This window comes from Micropterus dolomieu, linkage group LG10 (assembly GCF_021292245.1).
Source record: "Micropterus dolomieu isolate WLL.071019.BEF.003 ecotype Adirondacks linkage group LG10, ASM2129224v1, whole genome shotgun sequence".
Classification (NCBI taxonomy): Eukaryota; Metazoa; Chordata; class Actinopteri; order Centrarchiformes; family Centrarchidae; genus Micropterus; species Micropterus dolomieu.
Window position 1 is genome coordinate 4,340,686 of NC_060159.1, and position 22,468 is coordinate 4,363,153.

Here is a 22,468-nt window from a genome sequence, read left to right on the forward strand (position 1 = left end):
GTGAAGAACCTGCACACGCATCACTCCGTTCTCACTGTTTTGGTATAGATTTTACTGCTCGATGATGAACCATTTTTGTAGTTTCCACACAGCAGTAATACCACACAGCCACTTCGTATTACAGTTGTAATAGTGGCTGCCAAGTACCGCAGGACTCTCTGAAGTGCCACTAATAAAACAGCTTCTGTAGAACAATGGCTTCTGACAACAGTTAAAGGGTTGATTTACCCAAAACTCTAAAAGAAACATTCCTTCACTTCCCTATAATAGTATCTAATCATGCAGATAATTTTATCTCTGAAATATCCACCTCAATCACAGTGCAATGGAGATTGATGAAATTTGTGGTGCTGAAGGTGAATTAAGCTTTAAAATTTTTAACAACATCCAGAAACAACTGGATTATGCACATACCTCACTGTCATCATTTTTACTGGAATAACTTTTTATTGGAGAGTCAAACCCTATGAAACCAAAACTACCTGCATTGATTCCACCAAAGGAAAGTGATAAAATAATTTAGGTGATGCAACCCTTACCCAGCAGCTGTTTCGCTCTCTTGTGAGACTGCACCAGACATTGTGGTACATACTACAGCAATTTTCCTTCTGGTTGCGCAGCACAATTTCAGCTAAATTGAACTTTGACCCCAAATACTGACCTTCACAGCACATGTCCAATGGGTGAGTGAAATCAGTTTACATAAGTAACATGATCTGAATGTGATACATGATCTGGATAATAAAGAATCTGATCAGAGGTCTTTGAGGGGTAATTAAAGGGTAATTTCGGGCCCTAGTTTCACATATTTTGTGGTTGATCAGGCTCAGGCTGTTATACTAGGTTTTAGAAAACATCATGGAATGGATCCTTAAGAGTGACTCCAGGTGACACCCTCTGTTTAGACCCAGAAACGCTAGGAAATAAAGTCTTGCTAACAGCTCCTCTGTGTACACAACAAACTCCTCTCACATGACTCACATTTCCACCGTCATTTCCTGCAACAAGTTGTCTCTCATGAGATTTCAGTTTCTGGTGAAAAACAAGGGGTCACTCGTAGGGATCCTTTCCATGATGTTGACACCTGGTATAACTGTCTGAGCACAATTGCCCTGAAGGAATAACTTGCAGCCAGTTTGCGGCTGTTGGTTGAAGCCATCTACTGCACGGGTTCCTAAACTTTTTGTACATACCTGTATCATTTTGACACCAAAATATGTGAAAATAGGTAGGGCTGCACGAGAATTATCGATCCGATATAAAATCTGCAGAGATTGGGCATATTTTCATTATCGAAAAAAAATAATTTTGATGATTATTTGAGAATCAAACAACGCTGTAACATGTGCCGCTGCTGTTGTCACGCTCTGGGCATCATGTGCTGCGCCTGGATAGAGCCACTCAGACGCAGTGCAGGCAGCAAGAGCCAAACAAACATGCCATTGATGTTTTTCACTGTTTAAGAAGAAGACAGCTCCATTGCAAATTGGCACCAGTCCGTCCTCCTCCTCCCCTCTCTGCTATGATTCACTGCAGGTAACAATGTGCCAAGTTTTAAATTACATGACAAAGGAAGCTGAAAAGTTACACCACAGACAGCTTTCAATTTAGCTGGTTTGTACATTTTCAGCCTTGTTTGTTCGCACATCCTATGGACTGAAGTTTTAGGTCTAGACAACATTTGCTTTTATTTTGTGCCATAGACAGCTCCTGTTACAGTGCTGTTTGCAGCTCAGTAAATATATGGAGCTTGGTTGTTACGGTTTTACATAAAAATAAAATGTGGCACAAGCATTTTATCCCCTTTAATTTACTTATTTTTCAGGAGTTTCATGTCTATGTCTACATTTGTAAAATTATGTTTTTTTTGTAGAATCACATGTTATTTGTCTTGTTTAATATCTGTTTCTACAACAAATGAGTAATGGGTATAAGTAGTACAGGAGAGACTTAGTATTCTCTTCAGTGAAATGTATGGGCATCGGCCAAAATGAGTTTAAACATATCGCCATATTGAATATCGGCCAAAATCCAACATCGTGCATTCCTAAAAATAGGGTCCAGGTTTAAAAAATAATCAATACCGAGTGTTCTTGTTTCTCTCAACTCTGCCTGCATTCTGATGTCAATATGCAAATTAGGTGGAGGTGGGTGGAGCTGGCAGACAAGTCAACAAACATGACATGTCTCAGGTGAAGAGATTCTCTTGAAGGACCACTACAACAGGCAAGGTGGGGGTCGCACGATGGAGGAAGTCAATCAGAGGCATCTGTAGCCAGTGGAGAAGCTCGCTAACACCAGCGCCCTCATCTTGCAGGTCCAAGCGTCTCTTGAGAGTGTCCTGAAGGGATTTTTCCTGATCCAGCTTGGATACACAGATACAGATAACATGTAACACCAGGTGGAAATAAGATCTTTAAGCCAAAACCCCTCCGGTGCATGTGAGGTTAACCTTTTTCTAATTTAAAGCATACCCTCTTTGTCAGACAAGCTCCACTCTCAGAACATCCTCCAAGTGCTACACCTCTGGTGATTATGGATGATCTATTCAAAACCCCTTAGCCATAACCTTTTATTCTTCTACATATTTTATTATACTTATATATTGTGCATTTCTTTTGACTTGCTGCATCACATTATGAAGCGCACTATGTCTGGTGTTTTGGGTTTTGCAAATCCATATTATCTAGCAAGAGAAGGCAGGCAAAGTTCTTAGAATCTGCACGTGTTGTAGTGAGATGTTTACATCAATATGAAAACTTGACATTTTCCATATCCTGTAGAGTAACAGTAAAGTGCAATTTTGTATCTCAAGATTTAGTTTGAAGGTGAGCTTAAAGACACATTCCCCCGATTGTTTTTATGGCATCTGCCGGTGCCCACAAATCCTAAATGGTGCTTGCAGCTCAGCAGTTTGAAACTCAGCTATGGCGTTATAATGACGATAAATAAGACATTAGTCTGGCTGGATCCCACAGGTCACCAGCTGTTCGAGACATTCTCCCTCCACAATAACAGTAAAGTAACTTAATACATTTGCATATGTTACAAATACACTTGTTAATATTTAACATTTACTTACCAAAACTAAAACAATGTGTCCAAAATGTCCACGGCTCATTATTCAAACATAACTAGTTCAACAGTTTATATGAAGGACATAACGTACATCTCAACCAGATCCTAAGCAGTAATGGCAGAAGTTATGTGTCTGTAAGTAAATCTTCCACAGAGCAAGGTCACAAAGTACCTTACACATGCAATACTGTTAAAAATAACACCATTAATCTGTACAAAGAAACAAACAAAACATACGCAACAACAGACCTTAAATGCACACAAGATTACAAACACTAGACAGCACGAGGCAAGGGCCAGTTTGAAAAAAAGAGAAGACCAAAGTGACCTAGTGGTGCTATAAGGGTGGTGTGTGTGTGTGTGTGTGTGTGTGTGTGTGTGTGAGAGAGAGAGGATGTTTCACTCTCCGCAGATGGACGCCACATTCCTCCTGAACGTGACCTGAACTACATTTTACTCCCTGATGCAGTAGACTCAAAGCTCTGTGAGCACTCAGCTCAAGGAAACAAAATGTGCGTCCTGAAAACAGAGGCAGAGAAATATCTAAATGACAGACATGTAAGTGTTGGGTAAAAGACGGACCAAACACAGACGCAGCACACTGCCCTTGACCTTAATGGTTGGCAGTTCTCCTTCCTTCAGCAACTTTTGTGAAGGTGCCAGTCTAATTACTCCACTGATGCTCCTTAATAATCCAAAGGAGCGGATTGTGTTTGCATGTGGCAGCTGTTAGCACAAACCTAGAACACATATCATTAATACCTTAATTAATAAATTTAAATTAATAGGTGAGTCATAAATAGCTCCCAACTACTTATAATGGCCTGCTGTGGGTCTGCATTTTAACCAAATATGCAGGTCTCGTTTAGACAACTGGTCTGTTTTTTATGGAAGTTTATGTATAAAACCTCGAAAACCCTGCCAGTTCACCTGCTTTAGCTAGTTCTAAGCTGCTTAGATTGTGAATACAAATGTTTAAATTTTTGTCCTTAGATTCTCCACAATTCAATCGTTCAGAAACGAACAATGAGCACCAAAGTCCAATTCAATCAAATTTACCGGCATGCTAAACAAGAAATAAACAAAAAAAAATGTGCCAGCTCCCGACCTTTGAAGTAGTCGTAAAGTCCAAATGTGCCCGTTCCTCGAATATTTATATTGCTTTAGTCTGTGGCTAAACTGCTGTCTCAGAAGGTGTCTAACAGGACAGCGAGGCATCAAGTGCTGTTCCTGTCTCATGAAATGCCTTCAAACTGCCCCCCTGGCCAACAGCCAGTTCTGAAGGCAGCATCTTGATGCCTGTGACCCATAAACTAGATCGGATGGAGGACAAATAAGCCGAATTACATACATATATATACAAATATACGTTTCCAGTTTCCAGTTTTCTCGCTTCGATTATTGGACTAATCATATTAGTCCGTGACTGTAACCAACCACGTTTGATCAGTATGATTTCTGAGGCGTCTGTTAGCCGTTTGTCTTTTCAATAGCTAGTTAGCTGATGTTAAGGCTTGCGTCCCTTCTGACAGCATAAGAGGCGCAAGATGGTGTGCTGACGTCACATGTTGCCCTAAGTGCTGCCCTAGAAGGCTGTTCGAAACCAATGTTAACAGGGATGCCTTCACTTGAAAAGTATGCCCTCTGAGGCAGCTGTCTATTATGGTAGCGAGGCAGCTGCCTTCAGTTTCTAACACAGCCTGTAAGTAAGGGTCCACTGATCAAACGAATCAAAACAGCTTTTCATAACAATTCATCCAAGTTGTGAAGATGTGAAGTCCATCGCTCACTGCCTGCTAACTTCTTCCACACTTCTCTCTGCATCCTGCACATGTTGTTGGGTATGCTTGTTTTCGTTACCTTGATGCCTTAGGAAAAAAGTGCATAAGCTGTTGGAGCTAGATCAAATGAATGATGTGTAATTTACATTATTTGATATAACTTTTAAGTAATGTTCATACTGTTTGAAATAGTTGCCTAGAAATTTTGTACGAAAGTACTTAAAGGCCTCCTGTCCCAAATATAGGCAGGGACAATTCAGTGATATTAGCAAAGAAAAGCAAAGTTTTATTGTACTTCATACATTCTTACTTAACACAGTGTGGTGTAAAATTGGCACGTGACGTCCCTATTAGCTAAATTTTAGAGTTTTGCTCTTTGCTCTAGCTTGTTGCTGTTTATTGCTACAGTGACCTAGTTTCCCTGTGGTGATGATCAGACTTTCATCTCATTTTATCTCAGAAGTATGTATGTGAAAAGAACAAATGCAAGGAGAATTGGCAGCTGAAAAACATGGCTTTACATCTGTTTTTCATCTAAATGATTGCTTCAGTTTTACACTGCCAGTGCATTAAGAGCAGAATTGACGTGCTCAACAACCCATGGAGATTCCACATTAGTACATAATTTCAGTTTGGTTGTTCTCCCTGTTGTTCCAGAAAGTCATTCACTGAAGAATTGGGCATTTAATGTGTTTTTTATGTAGGGAGATCATTACATTTTGTTTGTGTGCCTGACAGTACTGTTCCTTTCATTCCTCTCTGATGTAATTATAGCCATTAGGTCTGTGTCAGGGTGTCATATTGCCAATAGAAGCTGACAGCTTCTGCATACATGCACAAGTTGTTAATCGCTTCCCATTGAATTCATAGTGTGTATATCCAGTGAAAGACAGACCTGGCTGCTGCCATAGACAGCACAGGTAGATCTTCTGGGTGAGATTAAAAGCTGATTCTTGTCAATAATAGTATTCACTGTTTCAACTCTTTGTATAAAGTTTTTAACTATGTTAACTACATGCCGTATCTGCAGCCTCTAATTTAGCATTTAGGACTCTGTAATTTAAGCAGAGCCTCTACTGTACAGCGCGGGTACCAATGATATAAATCTTCCGACACAGCACCTGAGCAGTAATTTATCCTGCTTCACCCACTTTCTGCATGAGCTGTTGCAGCGAGTCATGAGATGGCAGTCCTAGAGGCGATGCAGTAATTATACTGTTCCATGAATCTAAAGCCCTATTAAATTATTATTTTGTGCTAACAGCATAGAACACTGACCTCTAACGACACCACTTGATTATCTGGTTTGATTTTTTTTGTGCAACAAGCACAAACATTTAATATTGATGTATTATCACTACATAAAGCTCTTACGGTGAATTGTTGCCTAATTAGACAGAGAAATATAAGCATTCACTTGGAGTCATGTTTCTGAACCCTTGATGAATCTTAGTCCAACATTCACTCTCCTTTTAGTTCTAGTTTGGTCTCCACCAACTCCTGAGAAACATTTCTGCCTCTTAAGCTGCTGAAAGCTCCACTGTGTTCACCAGCATGGCGAGCCTGGTGTTTGGTGATGTAGTGCACAGTGGCTTTTTTAGAGCTTTTGCCGCTGGAAACAGCTGTGTGCTGCTGCTAGAAACGAGGCGGAGTGAGTAAAATAGCTGGCCTAGAGAGGCTAAAAAGCCCTGCAGAGCTGAGTGGAGCTGCAGAGAGGGTTGATAATTCACATCAGTATGACGAAGACCTTTCACATGACACATTGTCATTTGATCCATTGAATAAAATTAATCAGTTAATGCATCTTTATGGAAATCTTAAAATTGCATTTACTCTTAATAATCAAAATAAATTTTGTTGAATTATTGTGGGGAGTTTTAGGTGTAAGTGGCCAGGAAGTTGCTGTTGTCATTACAGTTGTAGCATTACTCTGCCCATGTAAATGTACCTTTGCTATCAACTAATTAAATTCCCTTACAGTAGACGTTAATTATGGAAACGTGCTTTTTCATGTATAATAAATGTGTGCATATCATATACACACTTCAGGACACTAAAAGAGATTCAGCACCTTCTGAAATGTAAATTCAACAACATCTGCCCTTGAAAGCGTAGCTGGCAGGCTGTATAATAAACATTGTATATTAATATTTGGGGTATTTTGTATTTTTTCTAAGGCATTTTCAGAGCTTTCCTAGAACGCTACCTTGGCTAGAGCAGGTTAATGTGAAAACATCCCATCCAATATACTGATATGTGAATGTAAATGAGACTTGTAAGAACACTCTGCACATGTGCACACAGCCTTAGAAAAAAAAGCACTGCTCCTCTCTTGTTTGTGCTTTGTTTCACTTTGCGGCTGCCAGTGACAAAAGTTCATTTGGGTCCGTCAGGAATGATAAGCATGCACCACGCTCAGATTAAAACTTAATGTGCTCTTGCCGGCTGACTGCTTGTCAATGGAATGGACAAAGCAATAGGAGGCAGTGCGGTGGAAAGATGGAAAGTGAATCTGCTCTCTCCATCCTGAAGCCCAGAAAAAGCTTTTCCCCGAGTCAGCCTTGTTTTCTCTTGCAGCCAGTAATACATCACAAGTGCAAGCAACATATCAGCTACTTCAACCAGTTACCAAATCATTGCTCTTCATCACGGCTTCTCCTATGAGTTGTGCTCTAGTGTGCATGCAAATATCCTCCACTTCTTAGCTGCAAATGGATTCATTAATCATACAAAAGTGTATTAGTCCCTTTCAGAGTGAGAACCAGCGAGCACAGGTATTTGTCTTAGCCACACTGCTGCACAGAAAGGTAAGTTGTTACTTCATCATCAGCTGCTGCATGTTGTGCAAATGCTCTACAGAGTCACAAGTCAGTGGGCACATTCACAATACATTTACAGTACAATCACCTCGCCCACATGCACCCCTCACTCTTCAAAATCTAAATTTTTGTCGCCCTACTTTTTCGGAGAGAAGCTTTGATAGAAACATCCAGGTTGTCTTTTATTTATTTATTATTACTGTGTAGTTGCAGTAATAAGATTCATTAATAGATCTGTTTTGCCCTGGGTTTCACCTCTCAGGCTTCCTCCTGGCTGTCCTAACCCTCTGATTGGGCGAGGTTTTTGTGGCCATACATAGCCTGTTGTTAGAGACTTGACTTAACACAAATGCGATGTAATTTTAAAGATCAGCAGTCCAAAACCTGAAAGATTTACACGTGACCTGCAATTTTCACAACAAAACTCAAGGTCTGCATACTTTTTCCTGAGCTTTCAAATGCATCTCCTGGTCTTTAAAGAATGAACAATGACACAACAGACTTGTGACAGGACATCAGATTTAACTTAAGACTTATTGCTTAAATGTGTCTGCTTGGATTTGAAAGTTTGGTTCAACCAAATTCATGTCCTCTTCCCTAACCATGATGAAATAGGTAAGACTCTGAGGTGTATTTCTTCCATTAACCTACCTGGGTGGGTTAGCAGTGTCCATGCAAAGTATAAAAGGCAAAACGCTGGAAGAGCATATCCACACTGTAGCCAAGTCAAGAAGGCTTTTATTGTCATTTCAACCGTATACGCAGTACACAGTGAAGAGGATTACATTAAAGTGCACACACATTACAAAACAATTGACTAAAACAACAGACAGACAGAGCATAACAGACTCTGAGGTGTATGTACAGGGTATGGTTAAACACACAGAGGTGTCTAACAGGACAGCGAGGCATCAAGTGCTGTTCCTGTCTCATGAAATGCCTCCTGAAATGCCTTCAAACTGCCCCCCTGGCCAACAGCCAGTTCTGAAGGCAGAGAACTGAGAAAATACAATGTGTGTCTTTCGCACATAGCTGCTGCCTGGTAACGTCCCAAGACTTCATAAATAGAGGTGGAGAGACAGCATTGATTTACCCCTAATCTGTGGCAGTAAACACTACACATACAGTATAAGACACTATTTATGCTATATTCAGAGAGACATTTATTGCAGACAAACAATAATGTTAACCGTGATGTACTGACACAGACACACAGCAGAGAGAGTTGAGGGACCTGCTGTGCATGTTTTTTATGGAGAAAAAATATGTTGTAAATATAATAAATATTTTTTGTAATATTTTAAACTCCAGGTTCATTTAAATGTTTTGTACCACATTCTTTTTTTGCTGGGTCATCACTGGACCTAAATACACAGGTTAAGTACAGACAAAATGACCACCTTTCATCACGTGAACGAAGTTCTGTATAGCAGTGGAAAGCACAATCACCAGTTTCATCATATTTAGTACAAAAAAATTAGCAGGAAGTAGAATTCACCTTTCAGTGAGTTTTTATTTGTCTATTTTTAATAATAATTAATACACACGGATAAAGTGCAGTTTGTGCATTTAAATGATCTGTATGTGTTTACTCCATTGACATATGATAACATAATATGACATTAGAAGCCTTCATCTGTAACATTACTTTAATAATATATGGAGACTGTGATTCAGCAGAGCAGTTAATCAAACTCTAGCATGCTGACTGCAGTCACGTTTGCAGGAGCTGATGATTTGTCTGTAAACTCTCTTAATGAATAACAGGCTGTAAACTATTTATTTTGATGCAGCAGCAAACTGGCAAATCGAAACTCCCACATTTTTTCTCCACAGATTATAGATGTTTACTTGACTTTGCCTGAGCCAGACCGGCGACTCTTTTGAAGCAGCTTCAGAGGCTGACAGGCAGAGTAGAGACCTCGTCTCCGTGGCAGCAGTGTCAACCCACCTGAGTGACTGACAGCAGGCCACCGCACGGATCCCGCTCATGTTTATTAATAACCCAGTTTCCCGGCCTGTGTATAGACCCCGACAAGGAAAGATGCAGCACTCGCACAATGGTTTTATAAGGTGAAGGGAGGCATTCCGAGGATCGGCTGTCGCTTGTAAATCGCTCTCGCTGTTATAGATCAAGATCCAGTGACTCAAAAACACCAGTGGGAAAACACTGAGCTGCAGCACACACCTCTCCCTTCCAAACACTATGGACAATGGACAGAAAGTTGTTCCTGTGATGTAGAGACAGAGCTCAGTTAAAACTTTATGGATGAAAGATACTTTTGTTACAGATTAATAACTCACCACTCTGAAACTCTTGCTCCAGTCCATGTTGCTAAGCTGGTCAGCTACAGCTGAATCGAAGCTGTTTACGGGCTTCTCACTGACCCGCCCTTCTCTGCTTCTGATTGGCTAGTAGTCCTTAACTAGGAACTGCTCATGTGCAACTCCCAACAAAGATCATTTAGAGACAAGATGTATCACTCCATAGCTAAAACGAAGCCTTCAACACAGGGTGAAAAGAGGAGCTGCAGCAATGTGCAGTGTGACAAAATATAAGGTGTTTTTTTTGAAAATTAAACCATGTAAACCTGTTCTGGTACAACCTCTAAATAGGATTTTGAACCTGAAAATGAGCATAATACCACCTCTTTAAAGCAAAGCTGGAAAGGTTTATGAATATTTCAACAAAAAACAAGGAACAGATAGGGATAGAATGAACAAGATTTGTTAAGTAAAAACTGTTATTCAAGTTTTGACTTATGTTGTACTGACCGGATTAATGAGATAAGCATACGTTTAACACACGTTTGTCAATTATTTACCTTCAAAAAAACTTTAAAAGCTCAGTCACACCAGCTCCATGCTTCACATTGAGATTAAGTGGATGGTATTCACTTCATCATCGTCTGTTTTTTCAGCCAAGGCAGGGATTCAAACCCACTGCATTACCATTGCATTTGCTTTGCATCCTCAATCAATGGGACAATGCACAAATCTCTCTTTCAATAGAATGTATTTATAGACCAAAGGGTTAATCGACCAAAATTGTCAGATTAATCGATTCAATTCAATTTTCACCTAAATTTTTAAATCCCAACAGAAGTTATCTCATTACGCTTTTTCATATATAGAGTGTCTCTGTGATATTATTTACACAGACCCAACAATTCCTATCATGAGCAAGCACTTGGCCACAGTGGCAACAGAGGCAGAAACCTCAAGCAGAACCTAGACTCAGGGTGGGCGGCTGTGGGGGGTAGGGAGAGAAAAAGAGAGAGAGAGAGAGAATCGTTAGTTGCAGCCCTAATCACACCCACAAACTATCAGGGGGGGTTGGGGGATTTTATCTTGGTTATTTAAAACCACTTTTTTTGGTGTAAACAGATTTTGCAGAGCTGCTTATGCTTAAGCTTTGACCTACTGTTCTAGACTGACATTTCAACTGCTTTTGCCTTCAAACTTGTTAAAGAAGGTTAAACTGCTTTCTGTGAATACATTTTAACTGACACTTCGGCTCCTGGTGATGTTTAACCTTCAGCTGACACATCGACTGCTTTTACTGCTCACACTTGACTAGCATCTCAGTTCCCTTTGATGCTCTCACACGGCCTGACATCTTTCCCGCTTTAATATTATTAGATGCATTCAAATGCTACATTTTAATGGACAGTTCAAATGCTTTCATACTTTCATTTCAGCTGAAATTTCAGCTCCTTTTGGTAATTATCTTTCAACTGACATATCAGCTGTTTTTCATTGTCTACAACAGACACTTCAACTCTTTAGGAACTTCAAGTTCAACTGGAACTAAAAAAAAACGTTTCAAAACAGTCACGCCTGTTTAAAGTGTTCAAAACTACAATGACGTTTTCAGCACAAGAGAACACACTTTCTTAACAAAATGTATCCTTTTGTATTTGGGTGTGTTTAAAAACTGATGTTCATGTTTGGTGTTTTTCTTTTTACAGAGATGGCCTTGCACTCCGTTGTAAAGCTGTGTCCCTACCACATCTCAGCAATTAACAGGTGAGTAAAAAGTTACCATAGCTGAGAGTTGTGGTGGCCAAAACTTGTAACCTGTTTATCATTAAGCTAACCAGTGGACCAAAAGAGCTTCAGTAGATGTTTGAACATTCTAAATAGATCATTACTATCCTCAATGAGATTTGACTTGCATGCTGCATACAGAACTTCAAAGTAAACTTGGGATTTTGCTTTTAATTCTGTTAACACTTCTAGACTTCCATGTTGTTCATCTTGGAATTATAAACTATACCCTTGACTCGATAATGCTTCGCAGAGTGCTGGATTTGAGGGATTATGTTTGAAGGAGGATAAGTTTTACCAAAACTATCCAAATCTCTCGACTTAAAGGGTTTTCAGGTGATCTTTTTGAGTCTGGGAAGAGCTTCTGCCTCTCATGACTCAATAAGAGGAGACAGCTTCAGACGTGTGCTAGCAGTAGCCCTCTAATCCACGCCAGCGATGGGCAGTGTGTTTGAGGCTTTAGCCGGACCCGATGAAGGAGAAGCTCTTACAGGCCTAGACGGCCATGATCTAAGTAGGCAGCCAGTGAGGCAGCGGATTGAGGTCACGTCAGCCCATCCAGAGCCAGAAAACCTTTAATGCGGCCGGCTGGGCTTGTTTTGTGGACTTGTGGTGACAGGATGGTTTTCATGCTTGGGTGTGAAGGCATAGAGGAACATATAGGTATCATTTTTATACCGCGAGGAAACTAATTCAGAGCAGAGGAACGGGGCATTTGTATTTGTGACAGTGATATTAAGTTTGCTCTTGTGGTTTACAGCCAGAAACCCATCAGGACTTGTTGAGATGCTTTGTGTTGTTGTTTATTCCTGCCAAAGAGCCGCTGTGCAGGCTCCCGTATCATCTGACAGCTTTCAGAGACAAGGGTGGATCCGCTCAGATTACTGCCTGTGTTCCAGCCGAGTCCCCAGAACCCATCCTGTGACACGCCGCAAGTCACCAATCCATGATTTATTTTATACAACACGGGGTGCTTCCTAATCAATGGGCCATGCAATCGCAGGGGGTCCCAGCACCCCTTCACCTGCAGCGCTAACATACAGATCGGAGGACCGATTCATGATGCAGACGGAACAAAATAACTTTAAACCTTCTACCACCAAGTGTGTCCTGTTATGTCTGATTTCATAGTTCTTTTGAATGAAAAGTCCCTTCAGTGAGTCATTCTAAATCATTTTCCGTGACATTGTTGGCGATTGGAGCAGTTGTGAATGGTGAGCAAATTCATTTCATTTGAACATTTTCATTACCTCTGAATCTGCTTGTAGCGCCAGTCCATGGCTTCAAAGTTTTGGCTATCGTTCCTATAAGTTACAGAGTTTTTTTTCAGGTCTTATTTATCTAAAGCCATTTACTTGGAAGTGTAAACAAAGAAAAATGCTGAAGTCACTACCCAAGTTTCTGTTGAAAATATTCAACAGATTTCCTTCCTAGATCAGCTTTGACCTGCTGTATCTACTGCTGCACTTAGATTTCACACATTAAGTGGCTTTCCAACCGAAACTCAGCTGACCTATCGACTGCTTTCATTGTTTACACATCACATCACAACACATATTTGCTGTTAATGCAAACTCAAAACCTCCTCCATGTTTGTCTGCTGTAGTTTGTTTCCATAGTTTCCCCAGCCCTAACTCCATCAGTACAACAGAGTCATGCCATATTCATCACTCTGCTGCTCAGCTTTTCTTTTTAACAGAAATAATCATTCAATTATTAATTAGTTTGTTCTACTTGTTGTTGTTTTTTTCAATCCGTTATATGTGACTGTCAGTGAAGCTCAACATGTCCTCCAGACATCCCACATTAAAAGCCTCTCTGCAGCTAGCACATAGAAGCGACTGAAAACAATCTGTGACAAAAATACTTTTCTCTTCAGTAAGAGAAAATGAGTGATGACTCTGCTTTTGTACTGATGGAAACTATTAATAGTTCTGTGAAAGTAGCTGCATTTCTATGTGAGCAACTAAAGTGCAGGGAAATCCCAACCAACAGGACTTTTTTTTATTTTTATTTTTTCCAGGCTATTATTTGAGACTTAATTTAATACTATCCAAGGAAGGTTAAAATCCTTCCTTGGATAGTATAACTATGACCTGATTAGTGGTGTAAACAAACACCAACACTTGCCTGGTAGTACAATTAGCAGCAGTGCCATGTATAATAATACATCCATGAGCAGTGTGTGCCAGTAAGTGACTTCTGGACAAGAGAAAAGGTCCTTGTTGCAACATTCCCCTGATACTTTTAATCCGGCCCTAACGTTAAGGATCCTGAATGAAGCTTGAAGCTGTTGGGGGGGGTTTTCTGCAACTGACCAATGAATAATGGTTTAGTCAGCTATGGGCAGCCCTAGACATTTGATGTTCTTGAGAAGCATGAGCAGCATGGGGTCACTATTCTGTAATATTGCACATTAAAGTATTTTTTTTTTGTCTATAAACAAAAAATATGATTAAAAAACATGATTCACAATGCAAATTGCATTTAGTTGCGTAAAAAAAGCTGAAGATTATTACTGCAGATTTAAGAGGATGAAACGAAAAGCTTTACTTAAAGAAGGTCTTCACTCTGATCAGGATTGTAGCTTTGGTCAATATATACGGTGTACTGTACTGCGTGCAAACCAAGCTCCTCAGCTTACCTGCTCTGATTGTCCCAGGTGTCTGTGGCAGTTCTGCTGAAGGTGGGTTAGTCTTGGAGCAAACTCGCAGCACCGTGAATGGTCTCTCTCTCTCTCTAGCCTGTGGCACTGGAGGTATCACTCTGGCAAAGGGAATCATTAAAAACATGTTCCCCATAGAACCACTTTTCCCCACGGTGAGAGAACAGACACCTGGCCACTGTGTCTTTAAGCTGAATCGATTTCTGTTGCAGCAGACCCACAATCCCACAGCACAGCATGCTGAGTGCTCTCTGTCTGGGTGTACAGGGTGCTGCACAGAGGCAAACCAGCCAACCACTCCCACTGTTACATTGTACATTGATTTTTACTGCCTTATATTGCAAAATGACCATAATATATCAATATAGAGGAGAGAGGGCGGTAATGGGATTATTGGTCAATTCAAATGATTCCATTACTTCAGCAGATTGTAGATTTTTTGGCTTTCAAAGTGTGCTTTCTGCAGTGACAAGGCCAAAATGAGTGAGACAAAAGTCAAAATAGTATTAATTTTACAGTATTTTTCATGGTGATATACAGTTTGCCTCTGTTGAGGAAATGTAACATTATTCATGTTAACTACAGCTCAGTGTCATATATAAGGGGGCAGAAGAGGTAGGTTGGTGGGTTCTGTGCCACAAGATGACACCAGGCTGAGAAAAATAACATTGAGATATATTGTTACCATTCCTCCAGTGGCCTGTGCTATGATGCAGGATGTGAGGTTAGCAACTTCAGGGTTAAACCTGGATTTTCAGTCCTACGATGGTTTTTCACCTCTTACCGGGGTACATCGCTGTGCTAACTTACGTTGAATGGCTAACACGCTCTGGAGGAGGTTATGTTTGAGATAAGATCTATAAAAGCACCACCACATCGGTTCTCTGTGGGTACGATGTGTTGGGTAGGCCACTTTTACATTGAAATTACCTGAGACATGCTAAAACACCATGTAACAGTAGCCCAAGTCAACAAGAGTTGTAAAGTTATTGAGCTGCCCCAGTAATAATTGCTAATATATAATAATAGCTACATTAGCCACCACCGGTCATAGCAGCAAGTGTTTTGAACAATCTGATCTCGAATTGAATTGAGTGTGTTTTATTGCTTATGAATTAAACTTTTCATTTGTCAGACGAAGAATGTGTTGTTTCTTCTGTCACGAGTTTCATAGTCTCACTCAAAACACCAAATAGAAACCACCATGGCTAAGTGGTGAAGCCAGTGCTGAAGTGCAAGTGTAGCTGCAGTTCTTCTAGTGGCAGCTAGGGGCTAGCTCACAAAGAAGGCAAAGGAATTATTTCTTTTAAAATACAGGTTGAACAAATTATTTGTAGCTGTGTTTAAAATCTTTGTCCAGATATTTAATCTAACATAAAGCATGGATTGGGTAGTCAGCCTTTCACACTCGTTCATGGTGGTCACCAGTGCAGTGTGTATGCTGCATTTATGTAATGCTGGCAGAATAAATAGAACAGTGCTCATGCATTTTTCCAAGGTTAACCCCATAGTCACACACCATATAAAGAACTGAAATGAGCTACTTGTTGTGTTAGATATTTGTGATGGTTCACTGACAAAGCTGACAGCAGACACAAACGGTGTGTAGCTCCTTTATAATTACCTTTATTAACTAAATTAGAGTTGATATGTGAATGTGATTTTATGTTATGTTATTTAGGGTTTGTGGCCATGTTTTCAGACACTTGTAGGCTATAGCTTTTTTTTTACCAAGAGGGAGATAAAGTTGTTTTGTCAGTAAGTGGCAGACCTGAATCAAACATTATCTTAAAACTAGACTGTGCAAAAGCTGCACACTTCTACAGTTTATGAATTACAACATCATTATGTGCTGAATGGCAAAATTAACCTGATACACAGGCTGAATTTCTCTTTTGTTTTCACTTATCCAGTCTGACATCGTGTTCAAGTCAGCCGTTTTCACAGGAAGATCATGTCAACTTTCTTTATCCTGCCAACAAAGCTCTGATTGGCTCAGTTGTTTTTTCCAACCTGAGAACACAGCCGTCAATCAGCGCAACATTTGATTTGAATTATGAGGTGTAGGCGGTGAACCAGAGGTCTGAAACCAGGCTAGGCAAAAACGTCTTCTCTCAGCTTTCTTTTGCTTTTCGTTTTTTGTTGCTGTTCTTGTGTTGATAATGTACTCCCATTCCTGCTCTACAGCACTGATAGAAGTGGCAGTACTACAGTGTTCACAGACTGTGAACAGGGGGGAAAACCGTTCAAGGGCAGCTAATGCATTTGTTTGCCGTACATATTCCTGAGAGGGCAAGTAATGTGTTTAGCATAAGAACAAAACTGGGAACATAGAGTCTTGTTATGGGCTGCAGCCGCACAGAGCACCCAGCCTGATGATGCTGCAGGAGTGAAGGTTCTTCATGCTGCTGTGGGAGTGTCTGCTCATCAGACCGCAGCCGTGTGCACATGCGTTACCAGTTTTACCGTGCTGCATACTGTCCATGCTGGGCGCCTCGCAGCTCTCATATAAAAGAGGATGTGGAAAGTATTAACAGTGTGTAGGTCAGCACCTTTCAGTTCAGTCTTTGATCAAAGGCACCGCTGTGGACTCCTATTCCCAGATGTCCACAGATGATTCTGATTACGAACGCACTCTTTTCTACACAAGAACTTATTAATAATTTACTGGATATTTGCATGTGCACACTAATAGAAGGCCCCCAGCCTGTGCCTTTGATGCATCTCCTGTGTCCTGCATTAGTGCCTAAGTGGCTATAGTCTGTGACTAAATGTGAAGAAGGGGATTTAGTAATGAAACAGTTTCTCTCCCTCTACTGACTGGATTTTACTCAGAGGCTTTGCAGAAATGCTACAGTAAACAAGTAAACCCCCTTCCAGCATATTTAAATAATGCAGTGCAGGAGCGGAGGTAAGTCGGGGGCAAATGTCTCTATGAAACGTGGCCTTGTAGCTACAGACACGTTGGCGCGGGCAATGATGACAGTGTAGGGGGGCAGGGACTTAAGGGACTCACCATGCAGATTCAAAGTGGCAGGCTCTCTGCTGTCCCTCACGAGCCTGAAACTTGAGGGTATTTGTGCTGAACACGTAATTTACACACTGCTCTGGTTGGGAAGCTTGTTTCTTCATTTGCCATTATACATGCATATGACAACATTTTTAATTTCCTGGGTGTATTCCCATGCATCATTTTTCTTATTCTGTACAGAATCTGGAAGCTGTTGATTGCAACAAGCAGGGTGTCCTCCTTTTGTTTAAAGTTCTTTCGAGTTATTAAAAACAAGATTTTGTAAAGATTCTTTTATTACTGAAAATTGTGCTAAAATTGAAACCATTTACATGTTTTTTACAAAATCTGTTTTATTTTCTAATTTTCAACCTGAAACTGCACACAGACATATGTGGTTCCCTTTTCAAAGCAGCATCTCATGGTTCTTGATGACAGTACTTCTTGGCAGTGCTTCTCAAAGAAACATGTTAATCAAACTTTACTGCACATACAACTTTATATATTTATATTTTATTTTTCTTACCTAGATTGACCTCCTTGAAATGTTTTTTTCACAGATATGCCTGAGGCATTTAGGACATGGCAATCACTTTTGGCCATCTTGGATGGATGAGGTCATCAAGCAATGAATATTTACCTAATATTTACCTTTTGAGTCTTTGAGTAGTGGTGGGCAGGGCCATTTCTTCAAGGTTCAGCTCACAATGAATGGCATCTAGTACCGCAGTAGGTAGTCAGAGGCCAACCAGAACAGATGCCAGAGGTACAACAAAGATGGCAACAGGACAAAAGCCACTCAAATCTGACAAATGATGGATGAAAAATACCACAAATTACTAAAACTCTGTACTATAACTCACTGTTTAACTGTCCTACTCAAAATCTGATCCCACTTGGAGTGAAATTTGAAAATGAAAGCGAGATCATGATCTTGCAAAGTCACTTTCACCTATCAGTGTTCTCTGGGAATCTGGCAAGGTTGAGTCTTACAAGAATGTTTACAAGAAACGGTTTGTTATTGGTCAAAAGATTTCTGTGTCAACGTTTAGCAGCTCAGTAAAACCGTTCTTTCTACAAACATCTCAAAATGGACATCTTCTGCTCATTCCATTCACAAATTGGCACACTTTCACCTGCACATATTGGCTCAACTGACCTAATGACTACTACACTGCAAAAATCACTTTCTTAGCAAGTTGTCTATGTCTGTGTTTTCTTAAAACAAATGTGGACCAACCAACTTTCTGTATTTTTGGAAACTGAAATAATTGTGTGGCCTGCTTTATTCTGTCCCATTTCTAGAGAATCTAGAATTGTATTTCTATTGGATAAAGCTTGAAACTGGTGCAATTTTCTTTTTTTTAACATTAGGAATCAGATCAGGCACAGGACAAACCTGATAAGAATTTTTTTTTTTGCAGTTTTTTGTTGTGTTCTGTCTGTGATTAATCATAATTAGTTCCTTAAAAGTTCACTAGTCAGACATTCTTTATCTTAACACAGGAGTCGTGTTAAGGTTTGGAACCTTGCTTGCTCTGTCTTGTCTAGCCTGCTAAGAACTTCTCTAAAACTCATGTATCCTCCATGATGCCGCTAACTAAGGAGCAGCAACTCCATCGGTATGTTTAAAGCATAGTTGAAATGGCAGTTAAAAGCTACTCAGTTTTGCGATCACTGAACCAGAGATTTTATCTGACATTTTTGACCTGCTTTTAATTTAATTGTCTGGTAAATGTTTGTAATGTTTCATTGGGAGTAGTTCTCATTGTATGTCTTGTGTCTTTTTCTGTGTAACCTTGTGTGTTTATGTAACTTTGTGTGCTGTTGATTTGTGCTGGGGCTGAGCGGTGTGGCTCGTGGTAGTGTTGCGATTGTTTTGGTGGATGACGCGATATGTCTGGGATGCTGGTTGGAGATGTTGTGATCTTGGTGGCATTCTGATGAACTAGTCAGCCTTAGCAAATGTATTTATTATTGTATTGTTATTAACCATGACCTGCCAAGGGACTGCAGATGAATTAGCTTAAAGCTATAATCTGGTACAGTGCATCAAATGGTAATGTCTGTGTTTTACTGTATGCTGTCCCTTTTAAATAAAATAAACTTGTGATGAATATGAATATGTAAATTTTGGTGTTTCAGCCGGTCTAAAAACACTTGCTGAAAATAGGGTCCATGTTGAAAAATACCAAAGCAGTTACTCCCATGGCCCTGACTCTGATTTAAGATACAGGATGTTGTATCCTGTACTCTGCAAGGTAATCAAAAAACACATGTATGGAATGGAATGGAAAATGTATATGGTGTATATTGTTTTCTTGCAAGGCAATCAGAATGTTTTAGCACTTGGCCTTGACAGTGACTAAGATTCAGCAGCAGTTGCAAATTCAATGCTAAGAAGAGACTGTGCTGGCTGAGTAGGTGTATCCCAGAGGGATAGTTACCCATAAATCTTCATAAGCATCAGTGGACCGGGGCCTCCAATCTCTATGTGCTGCCGCAAATTTAACTGAATAAACAAAGCTGTCCAAGTTATTCATTGCTGGCCAAACCTTGTCTTTTTTTTAACCTCTTTTGCATCTGTGCATGTGACTCACAAATCTCCTTGTATAACTGTTTGCTTTGCTTTACATTAACTGCAGCAAATCAGCACCCTGTTAATAACCCAGTGTTATTAGTATACTTAGGCCACATTCGTTTGTAAAGTTTTTCACACCTTTACCACTTCTTTTTATAAATTCCAGGGATTTGCAGTGTTAGTGGACCTGCTTTGCTTTGTGTGGTTAGTATTTTAAGATTAGCAAATGTTCTCCATACACTGCCCAATGTAACATCACAACATCATTTTAAAAGTGTTAATACAAATCAACTGAACTGTGCAGGTGAAGTGTGTATGTGCAAAAGTACAAATTAGGCGCATATTGATTAGATTGTTGGCCATGGACATAAATGTTGAATGAAAATTAAGTCATTTGAAACATATATGAGGAATAGCCATATAGCCACAAACCTCCCTAAAAATAAGACAATTATTTGTACAAATTACTTCATAATTTTCCATGCACACAAAAAATATGTATCTGACTGCACAATGCCAAACCTGTAGTCAGTAATGATATAACCAGACAATTACATTAAGCACCTGAATTTGCCCGGGCAGCCTGGATATTAGTAGAAGGATAAAATAAATTATACTATCACATTCAGCAAGAGCTCATCATTCAGCCCCTTCACAGACAAATTCTCTAGAGCTTTTTTTTATAGGCATTGGACTTTTAGATATTTACCTGTTTTGTGGTTCTCTAATTGGATAATATAGCCAGCATTTATGTACATATTTGGAACTGTTGTGATGCTTGTTCAAAATTCGATTGGACATTTTCAGCACAATTTTAAGGCCAGCAGGCAAGTAACTTAAAATAATTACTGAAAGTGTAGAGCTAGGCCGATGGTACATCACTTAGTATTTGCTTATTGCGTACAATATATCAGTGGATACGCTGACAATAAATTGCAATACAGACATGCCAAACTAGTTTTGAAACAGTGTCTCCATTATGTAGTTTGTCCACCAGAGAGCACTGACAAGTTGATTCTTGTCTTCTTGTTAGTATGTATGAAGAGTGTTATGTTATTTCTTCTTTTTAAACCTTCTGTTTCATCATAATAAAATGATAGACACAGGAAGTAAGGCAGGTCACCCACTAACCAAGAGGTCAGCAGTTAGATCCCCTGCACCTCGTCTGCATGTCGAAGTGTCCTTAGGCAGGATACTGAACCTGAAATTGATCCCAATGGCAGTGTGTAAGTGTGTGTGAATGTATTAGTATTTTTCTGATGTGTAGCTGGCACCTTGCATGGCAGCCACTGCCATCTGTTTATGAATGTGTGTGAATTTAACATGTAGTGTAAAGCACTCTGAGTGGTCAGAAGATCAGAAAGAAGCTAAATTTACCATTTACATTGATTTATAGTGGAATGAGGCCATGATGAAGATAGAATGTGGCGATGACTCGTGAGTGTGAGCTACAGTACTTGATTGAAACCCATATATGTTAACATGTACGCAGTGTCCTTGGAGGGGGTCTGGGTAAGTGCACTTATGACATTGGTATAATGGGATCAGTGAGGGAGGGGTGCGTGTGAAAGCCTGCTAGCTCTCCTTGAGTTTCACAGATTGTGATATCAGCAGTGGGAAGCAGATACGGTGTGTGTGCAGGGTAATAGTGTTGGCTCTGCCCCAGGGGAAGGATTGCGTATCGCAGTAATGAATTGAACGGGAGACAACTCTGTGTGGTCTGCTGCCTCATGTGAGCACACATAATGGATATATATTGTGTTTCCTTTAGGCGTGTGGACTGCCTAATTGGCAGATGGAAAACCCGATTCTAGCTCCTTATTGGAGACCCAGCAAGCACACTGTGTTATCCAAGTCTGCCCCAGTTTTGCCAATGTCATATGGGTTTATTATATTTATTTGTTTTCCCTACTGTGGACAGGATGACCCTAAAAAGTACGATACCCTTATGTAAAAGAAAGAAAGGTTTAGTCAGGCTGCATGGGAAAAGATAACAGGAGACTTAACTCATGTGTCAAAAAAGTAGATGCATCTTACAACGGCTTTTTCTTTAAACAAAGTAAGTTTCTGCAGATGTTTTATTCTAATAAGTGGGGCTAGTTGCATTAGGATTCATGTGACTTGTAAAGACTTGTTGTGAAATGACACATAAGAGGCCAGTTTTCTCATAGAACCAAACAGTTCTTTTAACAAGTCCTCCAAATGAAACTACAAAATACTCTCACCGGCCACTTTATCAGGTACACCTATTCAATTACTTGTTAACACAAAGAGCTCATCAGCCAATCACGTGGCAGCAACTCAGTGCTTTTAGGTATGTAGACGTGGTCAAAACAACTTGCTGAAGTTCAAGCCGAGCATCAGAATTTGGAAGAAAGGGGATTCAAGTGATTTGGTTGGGATTTTCACATACAACCATCTCTAGGGTTTACAGAGAACATTATGAAAAAAGAGGAAATATTCAGTGAGCGGCAGCTGTGTGCC